General features: G+C 43.1%; 3 long non-coding RNA genes across 3 annotated transcripts; all 3 read left to right on the top strand.

The window, feature by feature from the left end:
• Window positions 1-14,461: 14,461 nt before the first annotated feature.
• Window positions 14,462-16,958, top strand: LOC140697906 (uncharacterized). The gene is made up of 2 exons (XR_012075286.1): window positions 14,462-14,547; window positions 16,622-16,958. It is a non-coding gene; the product is annotated as an uncharacterized lncRNA (long non-coding RNA).
• Window positions 16,959-17,058: 100 nt separating this feature from the next.
• On the top strand, window positions 17,059-23,966 carry LOC140697905 (uncharacterized). The gene is made up of 2 exons (XR_012075285.1): window positions 17,059-17,252; window positions 23,664-23,966. It is a non-coding gene; the product is annotated as an uncharacterized lncRNA (long non-coding RNA).
• On the top strand, window positions 17,259-19,045 carry LOC140697907 (uncharacterized). The gene is made up of 2 exons (XR_012075287.1): window positions 17,259-17,886; window positions 18,038-19,045. It is a non-coding gene; the product is annotated as an uncharacterized lncRNA (long non-coding RNA).
• Window positions 23,967-24,195: the final 229 nt, after the last annotated feature.

The raw sequence follows: 24,195 nt of genomic DNA, 5'->3' as shown, positions 1-24,195 counted from the left end.
CTCTGTATTAATGGCTTTTCTCTACACTTCATGTTGGTAATTTGTGTCCTCTCTTTTCCCTTGATTAGTTCAATTTTAGTGGCCTTTTTAAAGAAACAGCTTGTTGTTGCATTAAATCCCTCTGTTGTTTCTCTGCTTTCTATTTCACTGCTTTAACTCTATCTCACAATTCGATTTCCAAATATTTGGAGCTTCTCCAGGTATCTTCTTGTTATTGATTTCTAATAATTTCATTACGGTCAGAGAACATACTTCGTATAATTTAATTATTTTAAATTTATAGGCTTTTTAATGGCCCAGCTTGTGGTCTACCATGAAGAACGTTCTACATGCACTTGCAAGAACGTGAATACTCTTGTAGAGTATTTTGTAAATGTCATTTAAGTCAAATTGATTGATAGTATTGCACACTTGCTCTCACAACTGTTGTGGGAAGTGTCTTAAAATATCAAACCATATTTATGGATGAATCTAGTTCTCTCTAGTATTTTGAAGCTCTGTTATTAGGTTATACATATTTAAGATTGTTACCTCTTCTTGATGAATTGATTCTTTTAGTATTAATCATTTTATAATTATAAAATCTTTTAACATTTATATGAAATATCTCATATTTAAGACTAGTATTTTGCTGTTTTCTATATCTTATTTGTTGTTTTTTCTTATTTTCTTCCCTTATTTTTGATTAATTATATATTCTGTATAGTCCATTTTTTTTTCATCTATTGGCACATTGCCTGAACTTCTTTGTTTTATTTGTTTTTAGTTGTTTGTCTGGAGATTTCATTATGGTTTTTTAACTGATTACAATCTATGCTGAATTAATAGTATATTACTTCATGTATAAAAACTTTAAAATAGTATAACTTCCATCCACCCTCATTCTTTATTCTAGTGTTGTCTTACATTTGACCTCTTTATAAAGCCCACAGTATATTGTTACTATTTTTGCCTTAAATAGTTCTGTTGTCTCTTTAAGAAATTAAGAAAAGAAAAAATAATTATAACAGAGTTACTCTTCCCTGTGTTCTTCATTTCTTTGTGTGGATCTAAGTTGCCAACTGATGGCATTTCCTTTTAGTCAGAACTTCCTTTAGTATTTTTTGCTGGACTTATGCTAGAAACACAATCTCTCAGCATTTTTCCTAGAAAATGTGTTGTTGCTTACCTTTATTTTTCATTGTGGTGAAATACATATAGCATAAAATTTACCATCTTAACCATTTTAAGTGAATAGTAACAGTGTTAAGTACTTTTAATTGCTGTGCAACTAATGTCCAGAACTCTTCTCCTCTTGCAAAACTGAAATTCTTTACCCACTGAAGAACAATCGCCATTCTTCCCTCTCCCCCGCCCTTGGCAACCATGATTCTACTGTTTGTCTCTATGAAATTGATTACTCTATGTACCCCATATAAGATGAATCACATAGGATGTATTTTTGTGTATGTGACTGGCTTATTTCACTTTGCATATTGTCCTCCAGATTCATCTAATTTGTAGCATCATCAGAATTTCTGTCCTTTTAGGGCTGAATAATATTCCATGGTATGTATATAGCATATTTTGCTTATCCATCAATGGACATTGGGGTTGCTTTCAGCTATTATAAATAATGCTGCTATGAATATGGATGTACAAATAACTCTTTAAGATCTTGTTTTCAATTCTTTTGGCTACATGCACAGATGTTGAAGTGCTATATCATATGGTAATTCTATTTTTCATCTTTGAGGAAGAGGAACGGCCATAGTGTTTTCCATAGCAGCTGCACCATTTCACGTTCCCACCAACCGTGCATGAGGAATTCAATTTTTCCTCATCCTTGCCAACTCTTGCTAGTTTTAATTAATTTAATTAATTAATTTTAATTAATTAATTAATTTTAGTAGCCATCCTAATAGGTGTGAGCTGATATCTCACTGTGGTTTTGATTTGTATCTCTCTAATGACTAGTTGAGCATCTTTTCATGTGTTTGTTGGTCATGTGTATATCTTCTTTGGAGAAGTGTCTTTTCAAGTCATTTGCTCATTTTTAAATTGAGTTGTTTGTATTTTTGTTATTGTTGGTTGTAGGAGTTCTTTATATATCCTGGAGAAATAGATCTATACCTATATGTCCATATAAATATATTTCCCTTATCAGAAATATGACTTGCAGATATTTCCTTCCATTCTGTAGGTTACCTTTTCACTCTGTGGCTTGTGTCTTTTGATAGACAGAAGTTTTAATTTTGGATGCAGTCCAATTTATCTATTTTTACTTTGGTTGACTCTACTTCTGGTGTCTTATTCAGTAAATTATTGCCAAATCAATACCATGCCTTGTTTTCTTCTAACAGTTCATAGCCTTAGCTCTTACATCTAGTTCTTTGATCCATTATGAACTAATTCTTGTGTATCATGTAAGGTAAGGGTCCAACTTTATTCTTTTGCATGAGAATATCCAATTTTTCCAGTATCATTTATTGAGAAGACTATCCTTTCCACATTAAATGATCTTGGCACCTTTGTTGAAAATTATTTAACTGTCTATGTGAGGATTTATTTCTGGGCTGTCTATTTTATTTTATTGATTTATATCTCCATCTTTGTGCCAGTATCACACTGTTTTGATTTCTGTAGTTTTATTGCTTATTTTTGATAGCTATTTTCTTTGGCTATATCATTTTAAAAAAACAGGGTTTTTTGTTTGTTTGTTTTGGCAAAGTAAAGATATCATAACATTATTTTCTGGCCTGCATTGTTGCTGATGAGAAGTCAGCCACCTTCTTTATTGTTGTTCCGTTGTATGTAATGTTTACTTAGTCATTAAGTTTGCTGAAATATTTGCTTAGAAGCGTAGATACCACCAGGAAATATTTGCTTACAGTTGCAGATTGCAACATGGATTAAGGTCTCTGTATTTTAGCTCTTTACACATTCAAAGTGGTCTTTTTCTCAATTTGGCTGCAGAAGTGAAAGTTTACTGATTGTATATTAAGTAGTTATTTAAGATAGATCATATTTTAAAAATACATTGACATATCAGAGTTTGTTTCAAATGAATTATAAATCTAGATGTAGGTATTTATATATATATATATATGTGCCTGGTATAAGAACAATACCTACCCCAGAACTATTTGTAGACTTCTGATGTCTAGTCGCTGCCTCGAGACCTGAGCTGAGTAGTATTCTCTGGTTCAGGAAACAGGTGGAATGTTTAAATTGACAAGACATGATTACCCAAGGCATCGCTAAGGCCTTGTGTTCTGCCTCCACACCGACTTCTGAGATGACCAAGAGTGTGGGTATCTATTCTCTCTCCCCACCCTGCACTGCATCCACAGGGTGTTGTTGGGGCCTAGAGTACATTTCACAAATGCCGGATTTAACATCTTGTGTGAAACACCAAATCACAGCTCAACAGCGAGTCTGCTGAGGTGAAGAGCTGGCTGCCCTGCATTCCTCCTCACCCAGATGCTCAGACAGAGATCCCAGGAACCAGCAGCAGTGAACAGGCATAGGCTTAGTTTAGACAAAGGGTGACTCAAGTTCACCTGACTCACCCCACACTCTCTTCAAATCGCTACTCTCCCAACTTTCTCTATTTTCATGAATGGTACCCCATGGACTCCGTTTTTCATGCCAAAAACCTGCATTTCATTCGTAATCTCCTCTCTCCCCTCATCAAATGCCTCAGCAACTCCTACTGTATCTTTTCCTTCAGGAGCCAAAGTGCTTTAGATCAGTTTACTTCTCTCCATCCCACTGGGCAGTCAACCATCTCTTGCCCAGACCTACCAACTGCCTCCCACTGGTCTCCATCACATACTTTTGCCTCCCTCTGACCTCTTCTTCCAGCGGCCCGTGATTGTTGCCAGACACAGACTGAACTGTGTCGCCTTTCTGTTTAAAACTGTGCAATGGTTTCCCATTGCACAATTTTGAACAGAATACAAACCCATTTCCCTGGCTTACGCAGTGGTATGGGATCTAATCTCTGTGAACCCCTTCAACCTCCTGTCCTTCCACCCACGCACTATAGGTCAGACATACTAACCTCCCTTCATTTCCTTGAACCAGATAAACCTCCCCTGTAGCCACCCAGCCCTTTGTGCATGTTGTTTCTTTTTGCTTGGAACATTCCTTTGCTTGGGACATCCTCCCTTCCCTGTCATGCTTGACTGACATTTTTTTCATTCCTTAGGTCTAGACTTTCAATGAACAATGAAGACTTTGTCTAATTTGCACCTCCTCTATTGCTATTTATCATGGATCCTGTTGGTTTCCTTCAGAGCCACCCCATGTTTGTTTGGGTCATTGATTGTATTTGTACATCACTATGTCACAGACTTTGGGATAGTAGTGTCTCTTTTTTTCATCATCATATGCCTAGAAACTTAGTGTTGTCACTTAGTTGATATTGAATAATTGAAAGAATGGACAAAAATGGCCCAATCCAGCAGCTTTTCCCATAAAAAATACATTCTGCTCTGATGTAAAATCAAGCCTGTCCATTAAAAGATGCATCTGCTTGTAGTTCTCAGGTAGCAATTTTGTTCTGGCTTTAGAAAAATCTTAAGATCTTAGAATTGTTTTCCATATGACACACCGCAGCTACACTAGTTAAGTAAGACAGACACATTTCTTGCTTGAGGATATGAACGGCCCTTCGGCTGAACTGCGCATTGTTACTGATCAGAAGCGATCACCGGTAGCCGTTAGGCTCTGGAGAGTAGTACCGAGCCCACCTCGGCCCTCATGTGGTGTAGTGGCTACACGGCACCGTGGGCACATCCCACTGAAAGGCTTCACCGTCCAAACAAATATACTTGTTACTCATCAGCATTGGAGATTCTGCTCACTGGCTTGAAGTGAGCACTGTCAGAATTGCCACTATGTGTTAAACAGCAAAATGCAAGTATGAAGAATGTAATGATAAATGTACATTTGATTTAAAAAAGGCTCTGGTGTGCGTGTGTATACTTGCATGCAAACCTTTCAGAAATTTATTTTTTTAAAAAATTGAAGTATCATTGATTTACAATGTTGTGTTAGTTTCAGGTGTACAGCGAACTGATTCAGTTCATAGACATGTACATGTATTCTTTTTCAGAATCTTTTCCATTATAGACTATTACAAGATATTGACTATGGTTCCCTGTGCTATACAGTAGGTCCTTGTTGTTTGTCTATTTTATATACAGTAGTGTGTATATATTAATGCCAAACTCCTAACTTATCCCTCCCACCCCTTCCCCCTTTAGTAACCGTAAGTTTGTTTTCTGTATAATGAATTTACTTTTGATTTGAAGAAGGTTAGATGTAGAAAGAATTTAGGGATTGAAAAAACCAATCTGGGCAGATTACAGGTCAAAGGCCAGTCTTTTAGGGAACAGGCCATAGTGAGTGAAGGAAGGGCCTGGGGAAATGAGTAACAGCAGACACCAGGGCCGGGCAACAGGCCGTGGTTTAGAAGGGCTGTGCCCAGTGGTGTGCGGCATCACCGGGATACCTGGGCAGGCCCTGAGCAGGGCCAGGCTGGGAAGCAGCATTAGGCTGGCCTTCCCTTCCCCTCACAATCCTCTTTCCCACTCCATTCTTCCAGACTGATTCAACAAAGAGATGTAGACACTCTAGAAAAAGTTTCCAAGGCAATAGTGGATCAAGAGTGAAGCACTTAATTAAAGAGAGAGCACCCAGATGGGCTTTCTACTCACTGGAATGTGGAGAACTTTGTTACAGAGTGTGATGAAAAATTCACATAAACAGACTCCCTAGGAAATGAAGTCATTTATTCAAAATACAATAACACGAAGTCAGTTTCGTGGGCAGTCCAGGTACTTCTTCCCATAACCCTCCTTCCCAGTCTTGCCTGCTCATTACTTTTGCTCACTCCCCACACTTCCAAAATCTCTTGCAAGCAATTAGAAAGGGAAACAGGTGGAAGGAGAGGCAGTGATGCCCAAAAGTGGGAGAAGGAGGGGTAAAGAGAGGGACAAGAGGAGGATGAGGGCCTCTTGGAGGGAGCCCGAGAGAGGGTTATTGCCATATGGCTAGTCCTATGACATCCTCCAAAGTGGCAAAATGTCAAAAATAAAGCCATGGGTATGTATTCCTTAAAAACGCTGTAGAGAGTGCAGCCCAGCAGAAACTCTCTGGGCTAGGCGTGGGGTCCACCAGGGTAACATTGGCCTAGCTCGACTGGCTGTATGAGCCTGTGCAAACCTGTAGCCTCGGGTCCTGGCAGATAAGGAGAAGGCCGGAGGAGAGGCCTGTGTGCTCCTCTATGCTCTGACTGCTAACACTCCATTAGATGGGATGGAGGGACAGCCTGGCTGGGAGGGAAGGGATCCGGCAGGACTGAGGCTTTTTCTTGTAGAAGCCCTTGTGCTATGAAGGGGCGTAGACGGTCAGAGTCAAAAAGTCTTGTCTGACCAAGACTTGAGGGAGACTAAAAACCACATCCTCTCACGTCATCATCAGAGCCTGCGAGGCCAGACATCTGAGAAAGGATTGTTGAACTGAAATGTGAGGCTGAGGCTTGGTCTGGATGGTTCTGGAGCCTGTGGCAAGACTTTTATAAGCTTCTGGTGCTTTTTAGGTGGGATTTTCAGAAGCACTGGAGTGATAGGACACACGGCTGTCCCCCTGCACACGGTCGGCTGACCCAGTTCTGCCAGGGCTCCAGGCTTTGGGCTGCTGCCAGGTGGACGGACCCAGTCGAGCTCTGGCCCCCTCAGACTCCTTTGCCCTCCTCTGGTGTCAGTCGGAGTCATCCTGTGGTGCCTGCAGACATCTGTGCCCGCTGTGGTGGTGCCGTGAGGTGGGATGGCCACGACGTGAGCTCTGATGCCGCCTTCACCTGCTCTGTGGTATGGGATCAGCTGTCCCCTCAGTCTGCTTATGGGGGACCCCCCAGGACGGAAAGGCCAGGCGATGTATTGGATTGTCTACCTGTGTTCTTCTAGATTGTTCTCCACTTTGGTCACCCTGCTCTGGGCCTCAGGAGCTGACCCTGAGGGACCGGGGCCGTGAGCTCTCTGGCTCGCTGCTGCCCCCTGGGCTTGGTCAACCGCAGACATTGGCAGGAGTGGGAAGCGAGGGAAGTGAGATCCGGACGTGGGCTGGATGTCTTCCATTTGTCCCTCCAGATCCACTTTTTCCCATCTCTAAGGAGATTCTGAAGAGAATATACCTTTAAAATGTGACATGGTGACCAGTCACACCTATTCTCTACAACAACCACTCACAGAATTCAAGAAAGCTGATGTGAGTGGACCGAGACAGGCACTTTTGAAGAACGCCATTGAACTGGCTTTTCTGTTCCCCTCTCTCGCTGTGACTATCCCTCAGGCAATAGATATGCAGCGTCCAGTCTTTCTGTGGGCCTCCCTCTCCTGGTCCCTGGCCATTTCAGTTCAATTCCCTCATGTGAAACACCAAATAGTCCAACTTTTAACTCTTCACTACACTGCAGCTTCCCTTTTCAAGGAGCTTCCAACTTTGACCGAAGTTGGAGCTACAGTCAAAGCATGTGGTACAGAGTTTGAGCCTAAAGCCATCAAATCAAGAGTCTGTCTATTCATCCTGGTGCCCTGCCTGCACCAACCCTCCCACTGGCGCCTTTGCTGGGGCCCTGCATTTTCTGCTTGCCAAGGGTGGTAAGGATTAAATACCTCTGAGGCATCCCTTTAAGGTCATGAGACTTCTCCCCCTACCAAAATACCACTTCATAGTCCAATTTAGTTTAGTTTTTCAAACTTCCCCCCAGGGGTTGCCTTCAGAGCCAGTTTTCAGTGACATTGGAAACTAGCTTCGTACTTTATAGTCACACATGCGCCCCCCCACCTTGGTCTGTCTCTCCTTTACCTCCAGGGACCCATGCTCCTCAAGTCCATCCAGCTCCCTCCACCCTTCCTTCTTTCCTTCCCTCTTTTCCCCCCTCCTCTCTCTCTCTCTTTCTCTCTCCCTTCTTCCTTCCCCTCTCTCTCCCCCTCCTTGGCAGCCGCCTGGACAAAAACACAAGGGCCTGGAGAAGTGAGTTGCGCAGCTGTTGCCATGGGACTGAGGTCCATGTGGAGGGGCCGGCCTGGCCCCCGAGGAGTAGGGAGCACTTCACAAAGAGCAGCTCTTCTGGAAACTGACTGATGCCTTTATTTTCACAGTTTCCAAAATGTACATGAGAGTGGCTCTCTGAGAGCAAGAAACCAAATCCTTAGAGAATTAAGAGGGAGCCGCTGGACAGATGGTTTCCTCTGCTCCTAAGACGACGTGCAAAAAGCAACTTCCGGCCCAGAGGAAAGAAGAGAATCCTGTAGAAAACGCAAGCCAGCAAACCAACGCAATGTGGTTTCATCGCTTATGCAGGGGACTTTGTCTTCTGAACAAACATTTCATAGGCCTGATCGCAAATTCGCCTTCCGCTGGTTGAGTCAGCCCATCCATTTCTGGCTTGCCCTCCCTCAAGGCTGAGCAAGTGAAGTAAACGAGGAACAGCATAGTTTTCCCATCTGAGTGAACACATGGGAAAAGAATAACCACTGAAAGTTTAATTACTGGTTGTAACCTACAGACATTAAAAGCTGCTGTGGAGGTGTTGGGAGCCACAGAGGAACGTGTGGATGCTTGAAATATAGCGGTTTGGTCATTTTTGACTATAGTCAAAAAGCTGCCCCTGAACCTCAGAAATGTCCAGTCTGAAATCAGATGGCACACAGGTAAAGTGGCATTTTTTTTCTGTTCTTCTCTGAGATGTTCTCTTGGGGGAGGGTAACTTATCTCCTGATGACCCACGTCAAGAGGATCAATGTCAGGAAAAAACAGTGTTTGTTTCCTTTGTATTTTAAGACTTCCTATTTTTGGTATCCTTCCTTGAGGATGCCTTTATCTCAGCATGGAGACCAGGAAGTCGATTGTGTTGCCTGGAGCATCCAGACCTCCCGCTTAGCCTCTGGCACTCGTGGACTATTTGCCCCCGGGGCCAGCTCAGCCTTTTCCAGAAGTTCATGTCGAAGAATCCTGGAGGGTTCCCATTGTTTCCACCTTGCTTATAAAATACTAGTTTTCTTCTTCAGATGAGACGGTTAAGCTTCATCTCACTTTAATCCATCACTGATTCTGCAGCTCTGTTAGCCAAGTGGGTGAGCGCCAAGCTTTGTGTCCCTACAAGCAAACAAAACCATCTCAGTTTCGTTACTAACAATAGAACAAACGACGCTGTGAATGTCCAGGGAATTTTTGTGGCATATTGTAGCAGTGGGCGGATGTGGCGATGGGTACAACTAACACTACTGCTTCGTTTTATTCTCCAAATTCAGTTGTTCATGAAGATTTCTAAGAGATGTTACTCTTCTTAAAATGACTTAGAAAAATTACTTCATCTCTTTGTGGCTTATCTGTAAAACATGAGAATTTTCCCTCCAATTTAGCAGTGGCTTACTTACAAAATTTTACAAAATTTTCCGCTTTAGACTGTTTTGTTTTTCTTATATCTTTTAAAATTTTGAGTTCTAAAAATAAAGAGCAAAGAATAATATGACAAATACTACCCATGTATTTTCATCATCCAGGATCATTTTTGAGAATATGAATAAAGGCTGGGCACATTTTCAGTTTTACCAGGTACTGCTACACACTCTCTGAGACGACCCTCTCCTTGAATCGCCACACCAGCATCATATCAGAGACACATTTTCCCACACCTCCAATATTTGCTGTTTTCAGACTTAAAGTTCTTTTTTGTTGTTTTTGTTGTTTTTTAACTAACCTGATGGGTGAAAAGTTGTATTTTGTTTTCAGTTCTGTTTCTCTGACTCCCACTGACAATGATACTTGCTAGTACTTGGGGAACAGTATGTGCCAGCCATTGTTTCAAGCAGCTAATTTGTATTCACTTATTTTATTCTCCCAACCCTAGGAAGCAGGGAGCTCTTTTACTAGGTTAGGAAAACCAGACACAGAGGTCGTTACCTGCCCAAGGTCACTGATCACCATGTTCTCTCTCCTATAAATTCCCTATTAATATCCTTTACCCATTTTTTCTATTGTGTTGCTGCTAATCTTTTTCTTATTGCTGTCTAAAGATTAAAAAAATACAGTATAGATGCCTTTTTTAGGGGGTCTACTGTGCACGTTGCAAAGAACGTCTCCAGTCTGCCACTTATTTGCAGGGCTCGTTTGTGGTGGCATCTTTACATTTTCACTTTCCTCTGTGCTATGTCAGCCATTCATCCATCCATCCAATATTTACTGCTCACAGTGCTTGGCCCTATTGAAGCCACCAAGGTTATAGATCCCTCTGCCATGATGGAGCCTGTGTTCTAGTGGATGGTAACACAAAATACATTAGCAACAAATAAAGTGTCGGCCAGCTAGTGATAAGTATGATGGAGAAGAATAAAGCAGGGGACAGGGACTGCTGGATGCATGCGGACTGGCGTGGGAAGAGGAAGGACCGGGGAAGTAGCTCTTTGGGTGTTTGGGGAAAGCCTCACCTATAGGGAAGTACGGGAGCAAGCCTCTAGATTTTTTCATGAAGAATGCCCCAGGCAGAGAGAAGAGCCAGTGCAAAGGCCCTGGGGAAGAGCAAGAAGGCTACTAGGACTGGAATGGCGAGCACCGTGGGAACAGCAGAGGGAGAGGAGGTCGGAGAGGAGGTCTAAGAGAAGTAGAGGAAAGGCCAGGTGTGCAGGGCCTGGAGGCCACTCTAAATACTTTGGCTTTTACTCTGAGCTCTGTAGGAGGCCAAGAGAGCCCATTTAATCTTCACAGGCTCTGGGAAGTTCCATAAATTGCCAGGATCACACAGTAAGTCAGTGGCAGAGCCCAGTTTGAAGTCAGAACTTCTGACTCTGGGTTTCGCTCATCACGTCACAGTGGTCTGAAGTCCTCCTACCTTCTTACTTCATACCAGGAAGAAACAAAGAGGAGGATGCCTGTCTGAATGCAGAAACATCTGCGAGGGTCACCAATTGTCCTGCTTTGCTGGGGAAGGAGGGGTTCCCCAGGACGTGGGACTTTCCATGCTAAAACTGGAATAGTCCTGGGCAAATCAGGAAGGGAGGGGCTGGTCACCCAATGAGTGGCTGAAAAGGGATGGGCATGTACTAGGGAGCTGCTACAACCCCTGGCCCCTCCAGGGTCCTGAGTGCTGCTGCTGCTTGCAGAGGCTGCCCGAGCCCTGGAAACTCCCCAAACCAGCCTTGGGTCCACAACTCAGGGTCACTGTTGGTACTACTATTTAAAGGTCATTGGAAACAAACTTATGGTTACCAGGGAGGAAAGGGGGTGGGAAGGGATAAGTTGAGAGTTCGAGATTTGCAGATACTAACTACTATATATAAAATAAATATACAAGTTTCTTCTGTATAGCACAGGGAACTGTATTCAATATCTCGTAGTAACCTATAATGAAAAAGAACATGGAAACAAATATATGTATGTCTATTATGACTGAAACATTGTGCTGTGCACCAGAAATTGATGCAACATTGTAAACTGACTTTACTTCAATAAAAAGTCAAAAATTTAATTTAAAAAATTTTAAATTAAAAAAAGTCATTGGAATAAAAGAGGTTACCCCTAAGTGGTGGGGTTACACAAAGTTTTTTCCCTCCTGCTTAGGTACATTTTTTTTTACTTCAAAATTTTTATCATAAATATATATTATGTTGCTGATCAGGAAAAATGTAATGGGGTCAAGTATGAGTTCATCGCTATTGTCTTTATCCTGAATGTCTAGCACAGTTCCTAGCACGTGTAAGTCCCCAATGAAATTTATCTGAACAACGAGTATACGTGTATTGAGGAAGGCACTTTATGAACCACCAGTAACGTGTGCAGGCTCTGAAGAATTCATGCTACCAATGAGTCCTTCTCAAACTGTGCTGCAACAGAATCACCCGGAGGGCGTGGGAAAACTTAGACCCCTGGGCCCACCGCTAGAGCTTCTGATTCAGTGGGTCTGGAGTGGGGCTCCATAGTGGGGCTCCGTAATCTCCCTTCCTAACAAGTTTCCAGGGCATGCTGTTGCTGCTGCTGCTGGTTGTGGAGTAGGAGGGAGAGCACATCTGAGAACAGCTGATTTATATTAAATCATCACTTAATTAATCATTGGTTGATTGGTTTTTGGTGCCAGTGTGGTCATTTTAACCATCAGACATAATCTTACTGAAAAATTCAGCTCAACTTCTAGGCTAATGTATATATTCCTTCTTTATTCCCCCATCCAGCCCTCATTTGTCATCCTCTCTCACTAAATACTGGAGACACCTGAAGATGAATGGAACACACTTTTACTGCCTCTAAGGGACTGAGAAACTTTTAGAAGCATAAAGTCATTTTTTTTTTCAGATTTTTTACTCTCTGAATAAGAAATTCAATTCAGAAAGAAAATAAGACATTTTAAATAGAACATGTTGTTCATTGTCAATTCAAGAAAGTTGACTGGCTTTGATAAATGGTCCACAGGCTTACATGTAGGGTGTGCTTTATGAATTCGGTTATTTAGAGTATTGGGCACATGAGGCAGACTCCATGGACTCCTGCCAGCCAGATAGGATCACTGGTGGAAAATAACAAGAATAAATTTTTATAAAGTTCTGTGTTTGAGCTTAAAAAAAAAAATCAATAACTCAAGGGCAACTCACGTGAAAAAGACCTGGGAGTTTTACTTGGCTTTTATCCAAAATCCATGTACAGCAAATCGACTTATTTAGCTTCCAAGGGATACATTTTACAACTAGATTATGTTGGAATGTTAACCAGGAAGTAGCACTGCTGAAAATTAACTTCCTATGGACTCTGTGTATGTGCATATATGGATCTCTGTAGAGATCCAGGTATCCCCTGATTTTCGAAAGTTTGCTTTAGGCCATGACTTTCTAACAAAAGACTTAACATTAGTACCTGTTTTTGTTAACTGAAAGAAATTAGAAGAGAATTTTCACTTTTATAAAAAAAGGTGGATGGGGGAAATCGTGTTTAGCATTTGTTTTGCAGCGAACCCGTACAGAGGCGGTTCACATCCTGAGCAGCAGTGACAGCAGTCCCACCAAGCTCCCTTTCCGAGAACTACACCCAGCATCTCAGCACCAAGCCTCCCCTTAGCTTTGAACTGTGTCTATGAGCATCTGTGTTTTATCTCCATTTATTTTGTGCCTCCATTAGCAAGATAAGGCATTGCTTCTTCCCTTTGTGCCATGCTTACAAAAGTTTTCATAGGAACGCCCTACGTTAGGGTAGTGAGGGAAACCTGTATATACACATGTGCACTTACATACACAGTAAGCAACTTGTATGTTTTGTTTTGAAAAAATTTTCTTGGTGAACTTATCACAGACAAGCTCTCTCAGGTAGTGCTTCTCAAAGTGCAGTCTGTGGACCATCAGAATTAGCATCACCTATATGCTAAAAATACAGATTCCTAGGTCCTACCCTCAACTTCCTAAACGAAGATCTCCAGAGATGGACCACACAATCTGTTGCATTTTAACAAACCACCCCAGGTGTCTCTTTTTCTAAAGCTTGAGAAGCCATACTCCATTGCAAAAAAAAAAAAAAGACAGTCTTCTTAAAAGCTTGGTCTTACCCACAGATAGGCTGTCAGCACACCTGTGATTAGTCTGCTTCTAATCAGGTGTCAATCTCCTTAAGAGCATGTCAGTTCTATTCCTTGTCTCTTTCTCTCACTTGGTCAACCTTCAAAGAACATGGACTTGCTGCTAATCATCAACACAGAAAATCTATCTTCCTGGTTCTCTTTTGGCTTAAGCTATGTGGGAGCTCAATCTCAAATGTGAGTTCTGTCATGGGCGATTGCCTGGGAGTTGATGGCAAATATTTTGTGTTCCAATCTTACTTTTGGTTCCATCTTCTTCTCCCACAGTTGTTTTCCCTTTGCATCATTTCATTTAAAAATTCTGTTGTCCTGCCTGCATTTCCATACACTTCCTCAAACAGTTCTGTTTGGAATGAGGTAAAGTAGAAATAAACAATCAAAAAAATTTAGCATTTATTTTGTTTTAGGCAGATATGAACTGGATAAAATATGATCTACTTATTGTCAAAAGAATAAAAAAAATCCCATTAAATTCAGGAAGAAAAAATTTGTGAGACTAGGATTTGCATTTATCTAACACGTGCATGTTTTTCTTCATCTAAGGTCCAGATATGAAAGAGAAACTCCACTGGGGGCCAATAATGGGTTTACCCTTAGTCTAAATGCTTGTTGGTATTTCTAACTGATGATAAGCCTTCATCTATTGTTATGGACTGATTATGTATATCCCACTCAAATTCCTATGTCGAAGCTCTCACCCACAATGTGATTATATTTGGAGATGGGCCTTTACAGAAGAAATTAAGGTTAAATGAAGTCACAGGGTGGGGCCCTGACATAATAGGATTAATGTCCTTATAAGAAGAGAGGCTAGAGACCGTCCCCCCCTCCCCACCAGGCAAGGAGCATAGAGAAGGCAGCTCCCTGCAGGCCAGGAAGAGAGTTCTCGCCAGAAACCGCCCTGCTGGACCCTGATCTTGGACTTTCCAGTCTCCAGAATTGTGAGAAAACAAATTTCTGTTGTCTAAGTCACCTAGTCTATGGTATTTTGTTATGGCAGCCTGAGTGTGTGTGTGTGTGTGTGTGTGTGTTTTAAAACATAGAGAGTATGAAAGAAAAATAACATCAGTTCCACGTTAATCTTTCAACAAAAGGATAAGGCACTTACTGAAAGAAAATAAAACCAAGAGAGGAAGAATATGCTATTTGCAACAACTCCCAGGAGTTCTGGGTTAAAGTGTACGGAAATTTACTCTTCCTCCCACATCCAGGAAATAAAAAGCCAGAATTCTGGGCCTGTGCCTTCTGTTTAGCAACCTGCAGGCCTAATTCAACCACCAGCTTCTGTTGGAAGGTACTGCCTTTGGTCTTCCCAAGTTGAATCCGGGGCATCTGTCTACCCTTAGCTTCCAACTAACCAGAATACGTACGAAGAAGTGATGGTCTGGAGTTAATTTTTGGTCTTGATCTGCGTATGGAATTCATAACTAAAAAATGAATCCTGTTTTGAGTCACCTCCCAAGGCAAGGAGGGTCTCCCTCACCCTGCTCACTTCTCAGGTCACCGCCAGCGGGTCAGACCAGCTGGAGCTGCTAATTAGGCCTCTAGGACAATCCCAGGTTTAGCACTTTTACCTGCAATTGCAGCTATACTAAGATAGGTTGGGAAACCACTCAGTTGTCCCCTAGCACTCCAGGGACACTGAAAATCTTCCGAACAGGGAGGCCAGGGCCAAGCATAGTGACAGAGGAACTCCTTGCAGGGGCTACCTAAGTAACTCTATAGACGTTCTAGAACTCCTGTTTCTGATTAACGATTAGTTGAATATCTTCCCCTGGGTGGGCAGTTGCCTTTGATTCCTCTCCCCAGTCCCCAAATCACCACGTTAGAGGGATATGTGAACTCCCGAGTGAGTTATTGGAGAAGCAGCTACGGTGGCCAGGGAGCTCTGGCATTGAAGTTTGTCCCTCAGGTGCTAGGAAGCTCTGGTGACAGTACCAGAGTCCAAAGAGAAGGAGAGATGAGTCCCAGGGATTAAAGGATTAAGAAATAAGGTTTACTGAATGCTATTACATCTATTTGCCATTTATTTCATTTGTATAATTTCTATATTGAAAAAATTTCCGGTTACTTTATTTTACTTTGTATACGTTGAACCTGTAAAACTATGGGTATTTGTACTGTTTAAATGCCTGTGATACAGAAATCTTTTTTTTTTTAATTGAAGTATAGTGAGTTTACAGTGCTGTGTCAGTTCCTGGTGTACAGCACATTGCTTCATTCATACATGAATATACATACATTCATTTTCATATTCTTTTTCACCGTAAGCTACTACAAGATATTGAATATAGTTCCCTGTGCTATACAGTATAAACTTGTTAATCTATTTTGTATATACCAGTCAGTATCTGCAAATCTCAAACTCCCAGTTTATCTCTTTCCACCCACTTCCCCCCTGTAACCATAAGTTTGTTTTCTATGTCTGTGAGTCTGTTTCTGTTTTATATATAAGTTCATTTGTCTTTTTTTTTTTAAATCCCACATATGAGTGATATCATATGGTATTTTTCTTTCTCCTCCTGGCTTACTTCACGTAAAATGACATTCTCCAGGGCCATCCATGTTGCTACAAGTGGCATTATTTTATTATTTTTTATGGCTGTAGAAATATACCACAACTTCTTTGTCCAGTCATCTGTCGATGGAAATTAACGTTACTTCCATGTCTTGGCTATTGTAAATAGCGCTGCTATGACCATTGGGGTGCAGGTGTCTTTTTGAATTAAGTTTCCCTCTGGATATATGCCCAGGAGTGGGATTGTTGGATCATATGGTAAGTCTATTTTTAGTTTTTTGAGGAATCTCCATACTGTTTTCTATAACCGCTGCACCAAACTACATTCCCACCAGCAGTGTAGGAGGGCTCCCTTTTCTCCAGTCCCACTCCAGCATTTATCGTTTGTGGACATTTGAATGATGGCCATTCTGACTGATGTGAGGTGATACCTCATAGCATTTCTCTGATAATTAGTGATATTGAGCTTTTTAAACATGTCTTTTTATGTTTTACAGAATCAAGCTTTAAATGACAATGATGAAATAAAGTTATAAGTAAATATTTAAAAAAACAAACAAACCAAAAAAGAAGTTCAAAGAGGAGGAGAGAGATGAGTCCTAAGAAGGAAAGAATTAAGAAATAAGGTTTACTGATGATGGAATGACAGGAATTGCATTCAGGAGGGAGGTGACTTTTCCCTTTGGCTTGTTTCATTCTCTACAACAGCTTCTTGTTACAGCCAGTTGCTTGCGAGTGCCCACCCAAACTAACTTCTCACCCTAGGGGAAGTGTTAGTCAAGAGCCAGTCCCTCCCTTTCACATCCTAATAAAGGCCGAGATTGTCCAATCACACCCCTCCCCCATTTGTGATCTCATTTCTTCTCCATTATGACAACTTACTGCAGTTCGTTGTATCTATCTCCTTGACACTTCCTGCCATTTCTAAACTCCAGAACCTTCAGCTCCACCCACAGGGCAGCCAGCACCCACATCCATTAACGTAACGGGGGCTCGGCACTGTGCTAAGCTCTTTTCTTACATTATTTTATACACTCCTCACCGCAGATGCACCAGCTAGGTACGGCTCTCCTCCCTGCACCGCACAAGGGGAAACAGGCTGGGAGCGCAACTCGCCCAAGTCACAGGGTGAGTGAGGTGCCTGCATTCCTCCACTTGCCACACCCCTCTGTCACCATAGCAGAAGCACTGCTCCTTCGTCCGGGCACATTGCCAGCTTAACAGTTTCTCCACTATTCATCCTTCCTTGAGAAGTCAGAAAAAAGAGATGTTTCACTTCTGGTCTTAAACTCACAAAACCCTTCCCCTTGATTTAATCCTTTTCTGTTCTGTAAGGCTCTTCTTCCTACCATTTCCTTTTTTGTACCTTTGATCTTTCATTCTCTACTCAGCCCTTCTCGTGAAAAAGGCTTCGTCCATTTACCCTCTTGTGCAAACAAACATTTAACTTGAACAGGTAGTCACTTCCAGGATTGATTTAGCAGACTGCTGACCTCATGGACAAAGCTCACACTCTGAAAGGGGAGATGAGATATGAATTAGTGGACCCTCAGACGTATCTTTGAGCCTGAATCCACAGAATGAGATGATGACTCTAAGAGGAAGGGAAAGTCGTGAAGGAGAGCAGGATCAGGGTATGGGTTCTGTTCTAAACACATTGAAGCTTAGGTGTCAGTGGGACATTCACAATGAGACTGAATCTAGCAGGTACACTGAAATCTGGCTGTGGCTGTGGAAAGCAGTGGAGCTTAGAGGTATACAGGTGAGAATATTTTGCATGTAGGTGAAAGCTCTTAGAAAGTTCAGAAGACTTAGTAAGGATCTGTCATATAAGGGCTATGGCACTGACCAAAAACCGTGTCGTATTCATCTTTCTAACCCACCCCCACTCTTGCTTGTCATGGGTGCTCAAGAAATGTTGAAGAAACGAATGAATTACAGGATGTTCAGTATATGTTTGCTGCCTTGAGAAGTAAATGAAAACATCACTGGGTGAAGAATTTATGAAGTCCAATAGACAAACGAGAAGCGTGTGAGGCGAGGACACACAATCGGGACAAGCACATGGAATGTGTTTTTACAAAATTTCACCAAGAATCTGAAGCAAGCTTTGAGAGAAAAACAGCTGAGAGACTGTACTCAAGCATGCTTTCTTGCACAGAGTAGCCAGTGTGCCCTCTCTCTGCCCAGGGGGATTTCTGGGATGTTGCAGAGATTTTCTGGCTCCTGAGCCTCTGTTTCCTGGCTTCCGTCAAGTTCTGGGCCATCTTTTGTTTCATTCAGTTTCAAATCAGAAGCTCCTCTTGGATGCTGGCTCTTGACTGGGAAATGGAAACTATTTGTGCTGCTCTGAAGGAAGCTTTCTGCATCTGGCAGGGTCTCCGGGCTGGAACCGGCATAAAGAGAAAATTAGGAAATAATCAAGCAGGCTGTGGTGTTGGTGTATTTCATTGTTAGGATTCCAGTTACTGGGAGGATGTCTAAAGCTCTTCCTGGTTGACCGCCTTGAAGATTAGAAGAAAAAAAAGATCTCCCTCTAGCTCAAACTCATCAGCACGCACACCCCAGCAAGAAGGTCCGGGGAGAATCGGAGGGGAGTGCCCGGGTGAGGAGCACGGTCTGTCGGGACGTTTTTCCGTTTGCTCACTGCTCCCCGGGCACCAGCTGGCAGCAGCAGAACAAAGCCCATCTTGTGCTTCCCAAAGCGTCCCTGCTGGGCTTTCGAGGGTTTTTCTTGCCCCCAGAAGCCTGCTTGAAGGATTTGTTCGTCCTTTCCTTCAAACAAAGAACTAAATTAGGCCACTGTTTTGCTGGCATTTGGTCTAATGAGGGGCCATCTCTGTCTCACAACTTTTGCATATTCCATGGCGGAGGCAGAAAGCTGTGTTGGTGTATTTCGGAGTAAAGAAAATCCCACTGTTTCTAAGTGTGTCCCCAGCCCAAGTGCTAAAGTGTCTGAAGTACATTGTGACCCTTGTGAGGCAGAGGCCGCGTGTCCCCCTGCTTCTGCCCAAGGGCCATCTCTCCCCCATCCTGGGAGCAGCGCGGGGTCCTCCTTGGAAGCTCCAGGGACAAGACAGCCCCTCAGGAGGGAGCCGGCTGCATGTGCAAACAACGCTTGTCATTTCAGAAACTTCCAGCTCATGTGGAATTAAAATCCTCCTCCCTGGGTTACACTGAATACATCTTGCACATAACAGCCCTTTCCACGTTTGGCGAGAACTAGTGTGTCTCCATTTGCCGAGTTGATATTGTCAGCTGTTTCCCATTGGTCACGACCACTAGGACAGATGAAAGCAGACATTGTCCCACCCTCTTCCTTCCCCTTCCCCCTACTTGCTCCTTCCCCCCACCACAAATCGTTCTGCATCTGTCTGTTCCAGACACCGCCCACTATAAGCCTTGTACACTTGTATTTGAAAGGGCAGTGCAGGACTATAGTAGACAAAGTAAGGTCAGGAGGAGCCGAGACTCTGGAGTTACACAGATCTGGATTCAGCTTCCAGTTCTGTCCTTCCACTCGGCTCTGGGATCCCGTCAAGCTTCTTAACCATGAGAAGCATCAGATTCCTTATTTATAACATGGAGACAAAAGCCCCTATTTTGCAGGGATAGAGATAATACATGCAAATTGCCTGGCACCTGCCAGGAGAGCAGGAGAGCCATCCGGCCCACTATGCTGTGGCCGTAGGTCAGATGAGAGCACGGAATAATCTTGATCATCAAAATGTGTCCTCTACAAACCCAACCATCTGTGAGCTTGCTCAGCGTGCCATCTGTGTTTTCTCTCAAGTTGTTGATAAACATGTCGGCCAGAATGTGGCCTTAAAAAGATCCCTGTGGTCCTTTACAGGGATACCACCCTCTCGTGCCTCCTTTCCTCAGTAAGCATTCTTTGATCGGAGACATTGAACCAGTTATAAATAGAACAGTGTTCTTTTCTGGTCTATATTCCTCCATCTCTTCCACATGGATGTGCTGAGGGATTTTGTCATTTGCCCTGCTGAAATCAGATAGTCTATGCCTACACCATTCCTTTGATATACTAACCAAAAGATCCTCTCTCACTCTCTCTCATGCATTCTCTTTTGAAAGGCAAACCCTCCTGCGGGTGGGGATGGGGCTAACATGTTGTATTAATTCACACTAACATGGTAGTGATCTAATACATGCTTTTCTATCTGAATCAGACGGGAGTAAATCAGATGGGTACTGGGGGAGGTGAAGGGATGGTTGTATATATAAATGTAAAAAGGATGTAGTCACAGCAGAATGGGGAATGAGAAAAAAAATCTGACTTGTCAAATGAGCTCAAGAATGGACCCCGCACAGACCCACACTTACAAAGAGCTCACGACATCTAAGTGATTACACAGCCTCTGAGGAGTCCAGTGCATACTCACAGATATCCTCTTCCCTCCCCTCCTCTCCTAAGATCACCCAATTCAACATGTCATGGAATGCACCCCTTTGGCCCCAGCAGGGGAGAGGAAGGGTGGTAGGTCCCTGTTTTGGCAGATAGTTCAGTTGAGCCCAACCTGCAATTCCCCATTATCGCTGATGACAGCAGCTGGCATTTATGGGGGACTGACTTACAGACTTTATCCTGTAATCCTCACAACAACCATCGGAGGAAGAGACCATTGTCATCCCTGTCTTATGACTGGGGAACCTGAGGCTCAGAGAGGCTGGACAATTGTTTAAAGCCACACAGCTGTGCAAGGAACATGACCAGGCCTCTGTCCTAGGTCTGTTTCACCCTGAAGAACTCTTAATCTTCAGACAAATGATGTCATTGTTTGACAACCATGGCCTCACTGGCAGGGATCCCAGGGTTGGCCCAGAGATGGTGCCGCTGGGCCCTTTGGCTCCCACCTACCTATTCTGTGGAAGCCCTGTCCTCCTGGGTGTTGTGTGATACTTTGTGTCCACCTAGGTGGCCTGGCCTCAGGCCCAGTGACCACAGTAACCTGGAGTGGACTCCCCCAGTGCAACTTGTGTCTCACGCCCAAGGAGACAACTGCTCGCTGGATTTCATGCTGCTGGGAAGCCACCCTCAAGATTGTTTTGGAAATGGGTGGTGGTGTCCTGGAACTGCTTGACTGGGGGCTGAATCTCATTACTGACAGAATTGTGACCTTTCAGCAGAATAGGGAAAATGCCATTGATATAATATGCAAAAATGATGTCAGTGCTATGATATGGGAGGGAAAGTGATGGCCCATGTGGGATATTTATTTTAATGATATCACCATCATTTATTATGTGATTTGAATTAAATAGAAGTCTTTGAGTCTAAACTTCACCCATGATCTCTCAAAACACTCTTTTGTTTGGTCTGGTGTCATTTAGCACTCAATCTGCTGCATTTCCTGGCTGAACAGAGTCCTTGATATGATTTCCTGGTTCTGATGACTTAAGCTCAGAAATAAAGGGGTCTTTATCCTCAAATAGATTGTCCCCTTCTTGATCCAAGATATAGGTATTTTTTAAAATGAGAGTAGGAAGGAGGTGATGATTTAAATGAAGGAGACAGGTGAGATGGATTCCAAATTATAGATGAGTTACCTTGGTTGCTTAGAGTTGGAGCGCATAAGCATACTCTGAAACTGAGATGAAAATGTAAGGCGACAGATAGATTACAAAGATACAAACATGTTTGCATGACGCCTTGGCAAGTATTTAAACGTATGGTTGCCAGGTCGAGCCTGAGTCCTTAAATTCTACCAGGTGACGGAGCTGAGTCAAGCATGCGCTCTACTGAGAGCGCCCAACTGTTGCTCTACCCGAGCTGTAGAGCTAGAGCAGGTTTGCTAATAATAGCCCTGGTAATCAAGTGAGAACAATAGTCCACACCCACCTTCCACTCACAATGCATTTTAATGCGCCTACGTAATCACCTCACTTGACCTTTTCTGCAACCCTGTAAGAGAGGATTGTTATCAATATAAAGGTCATTAATGCCTCTATTTTTCATAGGAAGAAACTGACCCAGAGAGAGGGCATTTTCCCATAGACACGCACGTGGTTAATGGTCAACACAAACTCTGGGCTCTGGAGGGTTAGGCTGCCGCCCGCCCTCCCTGTTTGGACAGCAGAGCACAGGAGAACGCACCTTCCCCCGAGTCAGGACTGGGCACAGGTGTTCCAAACAAATAGTCCATCACAGAGAACCTCAAGCACCACCCCCACTCTCAAGGTCAAAGGTGTGTTGCTATAGGAGCTGGAGACTACTCTGGGCAGAGCTCTGTGTAAACCACTCCCGGGTGTGAGGGCAGGGGAGGGCTAGTGTGTGAGTCTGCTAGGGCTGCTGTAACAAACCATCACCGACTAGGCAGCTTCAACAACAGAGATGCATCCTCTCACAGTTCTGCAGGACACAAGTCCAAGACCAAGGTGTTGGCAGGGCTGGTTTCTCCCGAGGCCTCTCTCCTTGTCTTGAGGACAGGTGTCTTCTCTCTGTTCTTCTATCTGTGTGTGTCTGTATCCTAATCTCTTCTTCTTCCTCTTCCTCTTCCTCTTCCTCTTCCTCTTCCTCTTCCTCTTCCTCTTCCTCTTCTTCTTCTTCTTCTTCTTCTTCTTCTTCTTCTTCTTCTTCTTCTTCTTCTTCTTCTTCTCCTCCTTCTCCTTCTCCTTCTTCTTTCTCCTTCTCCTTCTCCTTCTTCTTTTTTTTTTTTGAATTTTCTTAATGGAGATATCAGGGATTGAACCCAGGACTTCATGTATGCACATGCTCTACCACTGAGCTCTTCCCCCACCTCCTAATCTCCTCTTTGTATAAAGACATCAGATATATTAGATTAGGATTTTCCCTAATGACCTCCTTTTAACTTAATTATGTCTTTAAAGACCTTACTTCCAAATACAGTTACTTCCTGAAGCACTAGGCATTAGCACTTCAGCGTAAGAATTTGAGGGGATAGAGTTTAGCCCGTAACAGAGAGCAAGAGGTACCTGGGGCCACACCGTGTTCATTCACTCCACGGGTATTGAGTGCCTGCTCTGGGTCAGGCCCTGTGCTCAGCAATTTGATCCATCACAGCCAGGCGCGGGCCCTTCTCGGGGCTGAAGGACCTTTACAAGTCTCAGCAGACTGCCACCAATGCTGGTTCCACAGATCTGAGAGAGGATGAGCCCAGCACCGGTTCTCTTTGATGTGCATGGGAGAACATGTTATAGCCCAGCTACTTGGCCTCCCCCAAGAGGTTCTGATTCTAGGTAGGTCCAAAAATCTGCATTTTCAGCAACCTCCCAGGTGAGGCTGAAGCTCTTGCTCCACTGACCACATTTTGAATGGCAGTGCTGAATAACACCTTGGGAATTTGTCCTTCTCCAGTCTGGCTCCACTTATATTATCTGGCAGCCTCAGGATTATGAACATTAGGTATTCTGAAAGCTGTCTTCCTCAGGTTCGGCCAAGAGCCCAAACCAAGAAAACCTTATTCGTTTTATAGACCCAAGGATGATAGTTGTACACAAAGCATATGCAGTGTATTTTCAGTTCTCCTGAAATATTTTTAATCCTCTTGCCTTGCACAGGAGAAGATCATGCGGAGAAGAGTGCTAGTCTCCATGAAAACAAAATACATGACCACCATGCTTTATTGCTTGACACATTCATACTTAGTCTTTCCATGTGCACAGTAAGAAGACAATCAACATTGCCGATGAAGGGGAGCATCACGGTGCTGGCGGGACACACTTCCTAATGCCTAGATTTGAGTATGTGGAGCTAAAAGAAGGGTCTGTGTTTGGAAATTTCATTTGAAAGCAAGTCATTTTGTACTCAGAGTGGTTTGTCCAAAGAAATTGTGTCAGTTCATAAAAGCTCACTTAACCTGTCATGTGGCTGAAGTATTTACATCATTCCAAACCACTGTTTCTTGGACTAAATTGCACTCCACGTTCCAACCAAGAATATCCAAAGCAAACCCAAAGCAAAGTCATTGCATTCCCTCAGTGACTTAGGTGTGTGAGGTGAGACAAAGAACCCATAAGTAGAGCTGAGATGACAGGGGGTAACAACTCCTGAAAAAGTTGAAACAGTTAAACAGGCTTAAACACTCCTGAA

Source organism: Vicugna pacos, chromosome 8, assembly GCF_048564905.1.
Source record: "Vicugna pacos chromosome 8, VicPac4, whole genome shotgun sequence".
NCBI lineage: Eukaryota > Metazoa > Chordata > Mammalia > Artiodactyla > Camelidae > Vicugna > Vicugna pacos.
This window is presented reverse-complemented; position numbering and strand designations above follow the sequence as displayed.